At 42.9% G+C, this 12,500-nt stretch overlaps 1 protein-coding gene across 12 annotated transcripts in view; it reads left to right on the forward strand.

Moving 5' to 3' along the window:
- LOC129837664 (adhesion G protein-coupled receptor B1-like) overlaps positions 1-12,500 on the forward strand; it is a 147,070-nt gene that overhangs the window by 7,045 nt on the left and 127,525 nt on the right. The gene's annotated exons all lie outside the window — the stretch shown is intronic.

The following is a 12,500-nucleotide window of genomic DNA, read 5'->3' on the forward strand; positions in this document are numbered from 1 at the left end:
GTTCCCTTCATGTTCATTCATTCTGTGTTCCCTGTCCAAAATGACCGCCCCATTATTGCTGATTATAAATCCGTACAAATCCATATATTATCACCTAATGTTGTGTTAGATCTTTTTATAAACTTAAGTTCTTGTAAACATGACAAGTTTTTAACTTCTATTTGCTATTTATGGCCTGTAGGCCTCATTGACCTGAGCTCATACAAGTCGTTTTTTGAGTAAAAAAAGGTTAATGTATGGATTATTTTGACTATAACAAATATTTAGATGAAACATATTGTGCTATTTATCACAGACTACTTTGTGTCCAAGTTTGACAAGGACATTTGATTTGAAACCATTTAAAATATTTAAATAGTGGCAGGATTTTATGTCATCAACCCGGGATATGGCGTATCTCGTTGGGCCTGGTGTCATCCTGATAACATTTTTAGCCGATAGCCGACCTCTCCTCTCAGGGGGGGGATGAAGACCAAGACAAATTCCCATTATTTGACCAGAATGTAACAACCTCAGCAGGACCCTCTTCCTCATCACTGGAATGTAACAACCTCAGCAGGACCCTCTTCCTCATCACTGGAATGTAACAACCTCAGCAGGGCCCTCTTCCTCATCACTGGATTGTAACAATCTCAGCAGGGCCCTCTTCCTCATCACTGGATTGTAACAACAACCTCAGCAGGGCCCTCTTCCTCATCACTGGAATGTAACAACAACCTCAACAGGGCCCTCTTCCTCATCACTGGATTGTAACAACAACCTCAGCAGGGCCCTCTTCCTCATCACTGGATCGTAACAACAACCTCAGCAGGGCCCTCTTCCTCATCACTGGAATGTACCAACAACCTCAGCAGGGCCCTCTTCCTCATCACTGGATTGTAACAACAACCTCAGCAGGGCCCTCTTCCTCATCACTGGAATGTAACAACAACCTCAACAGGGCCCTCTTCCTCATCACTGGATTGTAACAACAACCTCAACAGGGCCCTCTTCCTCATCACTGGATTGTTCCACATCGGTTGTCTCTTGGTCTGGATCATATTCTGTGTTATCTTCAACTTCTGACACCTCCTCCTCTAATGCATCTTCACCGTCAGTTTCCTGACCTCTCTCCTCCTCACCAGTGTCATGATCAAAGATATGATCTAGAGCCTCACATATAGTATGTTGCTTGGTCATTGTGCTGCCACAGAATGAATTATGAGCAAGGCCTCAAAAAAGCTTCATTTACCAGAGCTGCTAGAAAAGTTCTAAATATTATTGAAACAATGTTGAGATTGTTTGTGAGAGGGATTGTTTGTGGGGGAAAAATTGTATTGGAGAAAGGTTCCCGTGGGGGTTGCCATGGAAGCCAAGAAGGGGAGTGTGTGTGTGTGTGTGTGTGTGTGTGTGTGTGTGTGTGTGTGTGTGTGTGTGTGTGTGTGTGTGTGTGTGTGTGTGTGTGTGTGTGTGTGTGTGTGTGTGTGTGTGTGCTAAACACACATGCATGTGGGGGTCTGGGAGAGGAAGTGTTTCCGTCTGATGAATGGGCATGTGTCTGAACTCAATTTTATACACTAATTGTAGTCTCAATTGTATGAAAATCACCTAAATATATTTGGTGTGTTCAGATATCCTGTGTCGACAAAGTCATGGAACCTTATGACAATCATATTAAATGAACTACATTTTTCAGAGAGAAAACTTGTAAATCGGTCCAATTCGACTGGAACAATGCAGGAGGGTTAAGCTAGTATATATTGGAATTATAACACTAAATGGTAGCATTCAGAATCATACTTAATTTCACATGTTGCAACAGAAAATAGAAGATGAGGATATTGTAAGGTTTATTTAAGCTTGTACACTTTTACAGCTGAAAGCTGAATTGCAGTACACAGACAAAAGGAAAATAAGAAGATTTTAGGGGGAAATAAAGAGTTGATACAAATAAAGTTGAATTAGCATAAATGTCTGATCGTGTGACATAGTATGTTATGATCTTCTACGTCTGAATACTGATGTAAATAAGGTATGTTAATAAGGTTCTGTTTTTGACAAAATAAATAATAAAAAAACAGTTTTTGCTTTGTCATTGTGGGGTATTGTGTGTAGATTGATGAGGGAAAACCTTTATTTAATCAACGTAACGTAATTTTTTGGGGGAAAAGTCAAGGAGTCTGAATACTTTCCGAATGCACTGTATATATATATATATATATTTATTTCTTGACAGGACTGTCCTGAGGGTTGGGTGCTGTTATTGTATTTTGGGTTAATTTGGGCATCATACACTCTACATTAGTGAGGGGCACTGACAGCCACATGTATTGTCTTTGACCTTATTCTTTGTAGATCTTCTATATTCTATCCTGAAAATATATAAATATATACAGTTTCAGTTTCAATGGACACAGTACTTTATTGATCTCCGTAGTGGGAATCTGTTTGTTAATTTCATGTTGTCAATAAGTAAGGTGCTGCTCTGCATGGTTTTACAGGCGACTGCTCTACGAGATGGGTATCATGCTGTGTAAATGTGCTGTGCTTAGAAAAATCAGATGCTTAGCTGCTATTGTTGCGTCTGGTCTGTATAATCTGGAGTATGCACCATTGGATGATCACAGCAGTGTTTTTCTTTTCATTCTACATGTGTTTATGCAAGTTACACTGAAAGTCTTGCAGTAATCTCCTATAATCATAGACCCATGCATTTCCCATTCCCACTATCCGATTCTAGAGTTTCCGAACAGATGTTAGCTAGCGCTCAGCTGCGGAAGAATTGTCATTATCATAAAAAAAGGAATAAAAAGCAGTCCAAAACAAACGGCCATATCGGATCCAGAGTACATCTGTTAGTCATTTGTCTTCCAGTAGTTTACTACATACTGCATTTGTCTCTACAACAGAAGAGTGACAACATCTGGTTCAGAAGTGCTGACTGTCCAGTCTGCCATAGTCAGCTACTATAGAAGAGTTCTTGTGAAGTGAAGCATGTGTTTGTCTCTGACCTCAAACGTTCCGTTCCATTTAGTCCAACATGTTTGTTTTGTTTTAGACGACGCTAGCTGCAGCTGAGAGTGTGGACTGTACACTGTGGGTGTAGGGCTACTGGGCATGTTCTGTAGTTTGGGTGCTCTTCATTCTCCCTATATAGTAAATAGGGTTGTGTGGCATTTAGGACATTGCCTTTGTGTGTTTGGTAAATCATTAGAGATTTAGTGTCTCCTCTCCTCCTCTCCCCTCTTCTCCCCCCATCCCTCCGTGCCCCTCTCTGTATCTCTGTGGAGGACAGTATTGATGGATGGGCTGGGTCAGTGTGGAGTGTTTGACAGTGATAGCCTCTGTCACTGCTCAGACAGTGTGCTTGTCCCTCTTATCTGTCCCTCCCTCTCTATCTCCCTAACTTTCCTCAGACCCTCTCTGGATTATTGGCAGTGGTCTGAGGATACTGAGGTTGAGTATTCCTTTGAGGGATGATTGGATCATGTGGATATAGGGGGTAGTGGAGTGATGCTTGCAGAAGGGTGTAAGTAAAGAAGTAGATGTGGAGGGATGGAAAGAGGGATGGGTGAGTGAGAGGGATAGAGGGAGAGGGACGTGGGCAGACTGATAGTGTCACTGGATCATTCATTCAATGTTATCTGCACAGCCATGTGGTGTACAGAGTCAATAACTGGGCTGTTATCCGCATAAAAAACTAAATTGAATGTAATTTGCATACGCTCCTGATGCATATTTTCAGTTTTCTGTCATCTATTGCATTCAGAACTTGTGTTTTGGGAAAAGCAATGCGTCCCATGCTGCTATGACAACATTGCTATTATATTAGATGGCCAGAGTAATAGAGGGGTATAACTGGATGGTTTAGTTTGAAGGACAGCTAGTCCTGTACATGGTGCTGTTTAGTGGCAGCGGGGCCAGGGTGTGGTGATGCAGAGTGGTAAAGGTCTCTGTGGGAACGCACACACACACACACACACACACACACACACACACACACACACACACACACACACACACACACACACACACACACACACACACACACAAACACCTACAGTGTGTACCCTCTCACCAGGCTTGTCAAGGCAGTGTAATCAGCCATATTCACCTTGGAGCTCTGCCAGGGCCAGAGCTGGCACCACAAATACACCCCAGAGCTAGGTGTGTGTGTGTTAGTGCTACCACCCCCTCCACACACACTTACACCACTACTGTGCGGCACATCCCATATCATTCCCACATGACCATCCAGCTCCCTGGGGTTGTATGGAATAAGAGACAGAAGTACATTGCCTCTGGATACAAATGGAAGATGTATTTTATTTTGGTACATATGGATGAAGCCAGGAAGATTTCTATTCCATTTCCAATGCAGGAAGATGCACATTGTATTTCAGTATGTATGAGTAGATGTGCATAGCCTTTGGGTACATATGGAATCAGGGATATCAGAAGCATATTACACAAAGGGCCTGTATAGCCGTACTGGATCTATGGTCTAACCCTTGGGGAGAGGACTGTGATGAAGCTTTAGTAATAGTTGTTAACTTGGGTAATTGTGCCCCAAAGCCATGTCATATTTTTTTGAGTTTGATGATGAGAAATATCACACTAAATCCTTCTGGCATGGTAAAAGAGAGACAGAGGGATGGAGTGAGATGGATAGAGAAAGACAGATAGAGAGGGAAATGGAGAGGGAATGGGAGAGAGAGAAAGAGAGGGAGAGAAGGAGAGGGAGGGAGAGAAAGAGAGAGAGAGAGAGGGAGGGAAAGGGAAAGGGAGAGGGAAATGGAGAGAGAGAAAGAGCGGGAGAGAAGGAGATGGAGAGAGAGAAAGAGATGGAGAAAGAGAGGGAGAGGGAGTGGGGAGAGAGAAAGAAAGGGAGAGAAGGAGAGGGAGAGAGAGAAAGAGAGGGAAAGGAAGTCTAGGCAATTGGTTGTCCAGAGCTCATGTTCTAAGCCTTAAAAGAGTAGGACAGAGGAAGACAGGAAAGAAGATGAGGTAGGCTATGTTCTCTATTTACTCTCCTATCACACACACACATGCGCGCACATGCAAATGCGGACACACTGTGAGTTCTTTTAGTTAAGAGCTCATTTATTTGTTTGTGTGTGTGTGTGTGTGAGCCGTTTGCAATCGTTAGGCTGCAGGTGACAGTCGTAAATGTTCTGCCATTGATTTGTAGTATACTGTATATGGATATCAGGCCCTCCCTGGGATCCCTGGACTAAAATAAGCTTTGTTTGGCAGCTCAGCACCTGTAAATCTGCCTGTGACATTTTGATAGCGGGCGACACACTGGGGGGGAGAGAAAATATAATTAGAGGAGGGCAGGATTAAAATCTGTCACTCAAGACTCCATTATCGACACAATGAGCATGAGGCGCTCCAGGAAGACGCCACTGTTGGCGGGAGACAGACAGAGCCATCAGCAAGTTAAAACGACAGGAAATAAAAAAGAGAAGGATGGAGTTTAAAGGGGAAGAGAAGGTGTGAACTTGGGGGTGTGTGGTCTTGTCAGTCAGGGTAGTCGTGGGTAAACAGAAAGTGGTAAATATTTCAGCCGTCATGGCAGAGTGTGGTTAGCTGGTCCCGTCTGAATGGTAATGAAGGAAGAGGAGGAGAGAGAGACCGTCTCAATAGAGCCCTTCAGTCCTGGACTGGGAACCTCTACTGCCTGCCTGCCTGCCTGCCTGCCTGCCTGACTGCAGATATATATATATATATACACACACACACAGACACACACACACACACACACACACACACAGACACAGACACAGACACACACAGACACAGACACAGACACAGACACACACACACACACACACACACACACACACACACACACACACACACACACACACACACACACACACACACACACATACACACACACACACACACACACACACACACACACACAAAATCGCAGACCTGTGGCACCCCAGCTGAGTGGAGAGTCCCACAGGACAGGGCTGCTCTGTGTGTCCTCATTGTGCCCTCTCTTTATTCCCAGGCCTCTTGTCTCTCTGGTCTCGCTCTTTATTCCCAGGCCTCTGGTCTCTCTGGTCTCGGTCTCTATTCCCAGGCCTCTGGTCTCGCTCTTTATTCCCAGGCCTCTGGTCTCTCTGGTCTCGGTCTCTATTCCCAGGCCTCTGGTCTCGCTCTTTATTCCCAGGCCTCTGGTCTCTCTGGTCTCGGTCTCTATTCCCAGGCCTCTGGTTTCGCTCTGTATTCCCAGGCCTCTGGTCTCTCTGGTCTCGGTCTCTATTTCCAGGCCTCTGGTTTCGCTCTGTATTCCCAGGCCTCTTGTCTCTCTAGTCTCGCTCTTTATTCCCAGGCCTCTGGTCTCTCTGGTCTCGGTCTCTATTCCCAGGCCTCTGGTTTCGCTCTGTATTCCCAGGCCTCTGGTCTCTTTGGTCTTGGTCTCTATTCCCAGGCCTCTGGTCTCTTTAGCCTCTTCGGGCTAGGGGGCAGTATTTTCACGTCTGGAAGAAAAGCATGCCCAAAGTAAACTGCCTGCTACTCAGGCCCAGAAGCTAGGATACGCATATAATTGATAGATTTAGATAGAAAACACGTTAAAGTTTCTAACACTGTTTGAATAATTTCTGTGAGTATAACAGAACTGACATGGCAAGCGAAAACCTGAGAAAAATCCACCCAGGATTTTTTTTTTAGGTCACTCTCTTTTTAACCTCTCTAGGGTATGTGGGACGTTAGCATCCCACCTCATCAACAGCCAGTGATACTGCAGGGCGTCAAATTCAAAACAACAGAAATCCCATAATTTAAATTCCTCAAACACACAAGTATTTTACACCATTTTAAAGCTACACTTGTTGTAAATCCAGCCAAAGTGTCCGATTTCAAAAAGGTATAATCTTCATCAGATGACACTCATAGGACTTCAAGTTACACAATACATGTATTTTATGTTTGGTAAAGTTCATATTTATATCCAAAAATCTGAGTTTAGGCAAGATGCTACTGTATCACTTGGCAAAAAGCCTGAGAAAATGCATAGCGCCACATTAAAATGAATGACTATGAAAATTACTATAAAATCAAACTTTCATTAAATCACACATGAAATATATCAAATTAAAGCTACACTAGGTGTGAATCCAGCCAACATGTCAGAATTCAAATAGGCTTTTCAGCGAAAGCATACGTTGCTATTATCTGAGCATAGCATCATTGTAAACAAAAGAGAGAAAACATTTCAACCCTGCAGGAGCGACACAAAACGCAGAATAAAAATATAATTCATGCCTTACCTTTGACGAGCTTATGTTGTTGGCACTCCAATATCTCCCATAAACATCACAAATGGTCCTTTTGTTCGATTAATTCCGTCGATATATGTCCAAAATGTCCAGTTATTTGGCGCTTTGATCCAGAAAAACACCGGTTGCAACTTGCTCAAACATGACGACAAAATGTCAAACTACTTATGTAATACAACTTTTTAACGTTAACCTCTAACGAGCCTCTACCCCGGATCCGGGAGCACCCCCCACTGATTAGCATCGCTAGCATAGCGTCACAATTAAATAGTAGCATCTAAATATCATTAAATCACAAGTCCAAGACACCTAATGAAAGATACAGATCCTGTGAATAAAGCCACCATTTCAGATTTTTAAAATGTTTTACAGGGAAGACACAATATGTAAATCTATTAGCTAAACACGTTAGCAAAAATCACCATTTTTCTTGTCCACCATTTTCTCTCAACACCAGTAGCTATCACCAATTCGGCTAAACTAAGATATTGATAGCCACTAACCAAGAAAAAAACTCATCAGATGACAGTCTGATAACATATTTATGGTATAGGATAGGTTTTGTTAGAAAAATTTGCATATTTCAGGTAGATATCATAGTTTACAATTGCACCCACCGTCACAACTGACTAGAATAAATACATAGAGCAACGTGTATTACCTAATTACTAATCATCAAACATTTCGTAAAAATACACAGCATACACTAATCGAAAGACACAGATCCTGTGAATACAGACAATATTTCAGATTTTCTAAGTGTCTTACAGCGAAAACACAATAAATCGTTATATTAGCATACCACATGTGCAAACATTACCAGAGCATTGATTCTAGCCAAAGAGAGCGATAACGTAATCATCGCCAAAATATATAAATTTTTTCACTAACCTTCTCAGAATTCTTCAGATGACACTCCTGTAACATCATATTACAACATACATAGAGAGTTTGTTCGAAAATGTGCATATTTAGCCACCAAAATCATGGTTAGACAATGACAAAAGTAGGTCAGCTGGTCAGAAAATGTCGTGCATCATATTAGACAGTGATCTAGTCTTATACATAAATACTCATAAACTTGACAAAAAAATACAGGGTGGACAGCGATTGATAGACAATTTAATTCTTAATACAATCGCGGAATTACATTTTTTAAATTATCCTTACTTTTCAATACAGGTTGCGCCAAGCGAAGCTATAGCAAACATAATGGCAGCATAAGGGTGTAACATATTTCGACAGAAACACGATTTATCATCATAAATTGTTCTTACTATGAGCTGTTCTCCCATCAGATTCTTGGGCAATGAATCCTTTCTTGGGTCTAATCTTCTTTTGGTCGAAAGATGTCCACTTGTCCGTCGAAATGCTCACTAACGTACGACCGGGACCCCGAAACGTGCCCGGAGCTTCAAAGTCTATTACAAAGCAATGCCTCAAAATCGCACTAAACGGATATAAATTGCTACAAAACGGTTTAAATTAACTACATTATGATGTTTCTAACACCTATAACGAGTAAAAACATGACCGACGCTATATTACTGGCTAAACCAAGACTTGGAAAAAGGCCAGTCAGATATCCTTCTTGCGTTGAGCGCAGACTCCAAAGGAATCCTACTTCCGGTCTTTGGTCATTTATAGAGCCTGTGATTGCGCAATAGACTCCATTCAAATTGTCACCACTTACTGACATCTAGAGGAAGGCGTGGGCAGTGTTTGTATCTCATAGGATTAACAGAGACTTTTAAAACTGATCTGGAACCAGAGGCCAAGATGTCTAAATCTCACACACTGGGAGGAAAAGTGCTGTAGAATGAGTTCTGTTTCACTCAGAGACATAATTCAAACATCTATAGAAACTAGAGAGTGTTTTCTATCCAATAATAACAATAATATGCATATTGTACGAGCAAGAATTGAGTACTAGGCAGTTTAATCTGTAGAGACAATTATGCTAATTTGATGTGTTCAATACAGGATTAAAACGATATGTAGCATGCCTTCTGTTTGATTGAAACGCATGTCTAGGACACCAGGAGTGCCTCGACTTCAAGATGGCCGTATTTCTTCATTACACAAAGGAATAACCTCAACCTATTTCTCACGACTGTTGAAATCAAGTGGAAGCCGTAGGAACTGCAGGCAAGTTGCTTAGAAATCTGGTTTCCCAATGAAACCTCATTGAAAAGACAGTGACCTCAAAAAAAACAATCTGAATGGTTTTTCCTCTGGGTTTCGCCTGCTAAATAAGTTCTGTTATACTCACAGACATGATTCAAACAGTTTTAGAAACGTCAGAGTGTTTTCTATCCAAACCTACTAATAATATGCATATCTTATCTCCTGGCGATGAGTACCTGGCAGTTGAATTTGGGTATGTTTTTTCATCCAAAAGGGAAAATGCTGCCCCCTACCCTAGAGAAGTTAATGTGATTTCTATGTGGATCTAGATTTCTGTGGCACTTGCTTGCAGTTCCTATCGCTTCCACTGGATGTCAACAGTCTTTAGAAATTTGTTGATGTTTTTCCTCTGAGAAAAGAAGAAGTAGGGCTGTTCAGAACGAGGGTCGAGTCTAGTGTATTGTTTCTTAGGGGCGCACGACCTGAAAGCTCGCTCCACTTTGTTTTTGTCCGGTATTACAGTTTATCTGGTCTTAATTTGTATCTATTATTTACGTAAAAAAATACCTAAAGTTGTATTGGGAAAGTTGTTTGAAATGTTTGGAACAAGTTTACAGGTAACTTATTAGATATTTTGTAGTCATGTTGCGCGAGTTGCAACCAGTGTTTTTCTGGATCAAACGCGCCAAATAAATGAACATTTTGGAGATATAACGATGGAATTTATCGAACAAAAGGACCGTTTGTGATGTTTATGGGACATATTGGAGTGCCAACAAAAGTAGATCTTCAAAGGTAAGGCATGAATTATATCGTTATTTCTGCGTTTTGTGTCGCGCCTGGCGGGTTGAAATATGAATATCATGTGTTTGTTTGGTGGGGTGCTATCCTCAGATAATCGCATGGTTTGCTTTCGCCGTAAAGCCTTTTCAAATCTGACACGTTGGCTGGATTAACAACAAGTGTAGCTTTTATTTGGTGTATTGCAAGTGTGATTTCATGAACGTTTAATATTTATAGTAATTTAATTTGAATTTGGCGCTCTGCCATTTCACCGGATGTTGTCGAGGGGTTCCGCTAGCGGAACGTCTAGCCATAACAGGCTAGTCTCGGTCTCTTTTCCCAGGCCTCTGGTATCTCTGGTCTCGCTCTCTATTCCCAGGCCTCTGGTCTCTCTAACTTTTTAATACTCTAGTGTCCCTAAGGGGCCCATGATAAAGCCTACCCAAAGCCTAGTCATCAGCTTATTATTCATACTCAAAGCCCCATCATTCTAGTCATCATATTTAAAACCCTAGTTAGTCATCACTCTCAAGGCCTAGTCATCTCTGGATCTTCTACTGACTTCCATTTGTCTTCATCACTCGCTTATGTAACTCCACATCAGGGATAGGCAACTAGATTCAGCCACAGGTGTAACATGGCATGATGCTGGAGAGACGAAGCAGGTACGGGGAGTAAAACATTTAATAAATAATGAACATGGAACGAGACAGGAACAGCATCAGCAAACAGGTAACACAAACAAAAGACAATCAATGCAGAAGCGGGGAGCAGAGCTGGGGAACTGACAAATATAGGGGAGGAAATAACAGGTGATGTCCAGGTGAGTCCAGGTGAGTCCAATATCGCTGATGTGCGTGACGAGGGAAGGTAGGTGTGCTTAATGGATGATAGGAGTGCGTGATGCAGGGCAGCCTGGGGCCCTCACGCGCCAGGAGTCGGGAAGAGTGGGAGCAGACGTAACAGTACCCCCCCCCCCCCCCCCCCTCTAGGGGCGCAAGCCGGTTGGGGCGTGGAAGCCCAACAAATTGTCAGTAGTGTGAGAACCTGGCGAGCCGGCTAAGGCATGGAAGCCTGACGATCCGGCTGAGGCAAGACGCCTGTCGAATCCGCTGCAGAGAGGGAGCCCAAAGATCCGGTGGAGTCTGACGTGGGATGGGAAGCCGCTGCGCCAACCGAGGCAAGGAAACCTCTCGAGCCAGCCAGGCGTGAAAGCCCGAAGGGCTTGCATAGGCACCCCCGGTTCCATCGGCGGCGGAATCCACCCCGACGTCACCAACAAAACAAAAAAACTCCTGGACCGGCTGGGCCAACAAGAACTGATGATCCGGCTGAGGCCCGACATGGGATGGGCGCCATCCGAGCCAACCGGGGCAATGAAACCTCTCAAGCCTGCTAGGGCGTGGAAGCCCGAAGAGCTGGCTAGGCACCCCCGGTTCCATCGTGGCGACCCAGAGACGATGCCACCAAACCAACCAGAACGCCAGTACTCCCAGATACTTCGTGTGATGGCTTCTGCATTCTGTCACATGGAATGATGTTGGAGAGACGAAGCAGGTACGGGGAGTGAAACATTTAATAAATAACGGACACGGAACGAGACAGGAACAGCGTCAGCAAACAGGTAACACAATCAAAAAACAATTAATGCAGCAGCAGGGAACAGAGCTGGGGAACTGACAAATATAGGGGAGCAAATAAACAGATGAGTGAGTCCAGGTGAGTCCAATATCGCTGATGCGCTTGACAAGGCAATGCAGGTGTGCATAATGGATGATAGGAGTCCGTGATGCAGGGCAGCCTGGCGCCCTTAAGTGCCAGGAGGGGGGAAGAGCGGGAGCAGACGTGACAGCAGGATGTTCCGGGGGCTGGAACATAACTAAAATCATTTGTACACTGCAAATAACCACAATTATGCCCAAAAAGAAATTGCATTTGAAAATAACAATTGTTTCATTCCTTGATTGCATTGACACGATCACATATGTCCCTCTTTTTATTTGTGGGAATACTTGGGAACAGATTTCCTAAATAAATATTTTTTAAGCTGAATTGCTGGTGATTGAAATTCTTTTTTTTTTTAATCACATGTACAGTGGGGCAAAAAAGTATTTAGTCCGCCACCAATTGTGCAAGTTCTCCCACTTAAAAAGATGAGAGAGGCCTGTAATTTTCATCATAGGTACACTTCAACTATGACAGACAAAATGAGAAAAAAAATCCAGAAAATCACATTGTAGGATTTTTAATGAATTTATTTGCAAATTATGGTGGAAAATAAGTATTTGGTTACCTACTAACAAGCAAGATTTC

This window comes from Salvelinus fontinalis, chromosome 38 (genome assembly GCF_029448725.1).
Source record: "Salvelinus fontinalis isolate EN_2023a chromosome 38, ASM2944872v1, whole genome shotgun sequence".
Lineage (NCBI taxonomy): Eukaryota > Metazoa > Chordata > Actinopteri > Salmoniformes > Salmonidae > Salvelinus > Salvelinus fontinalis.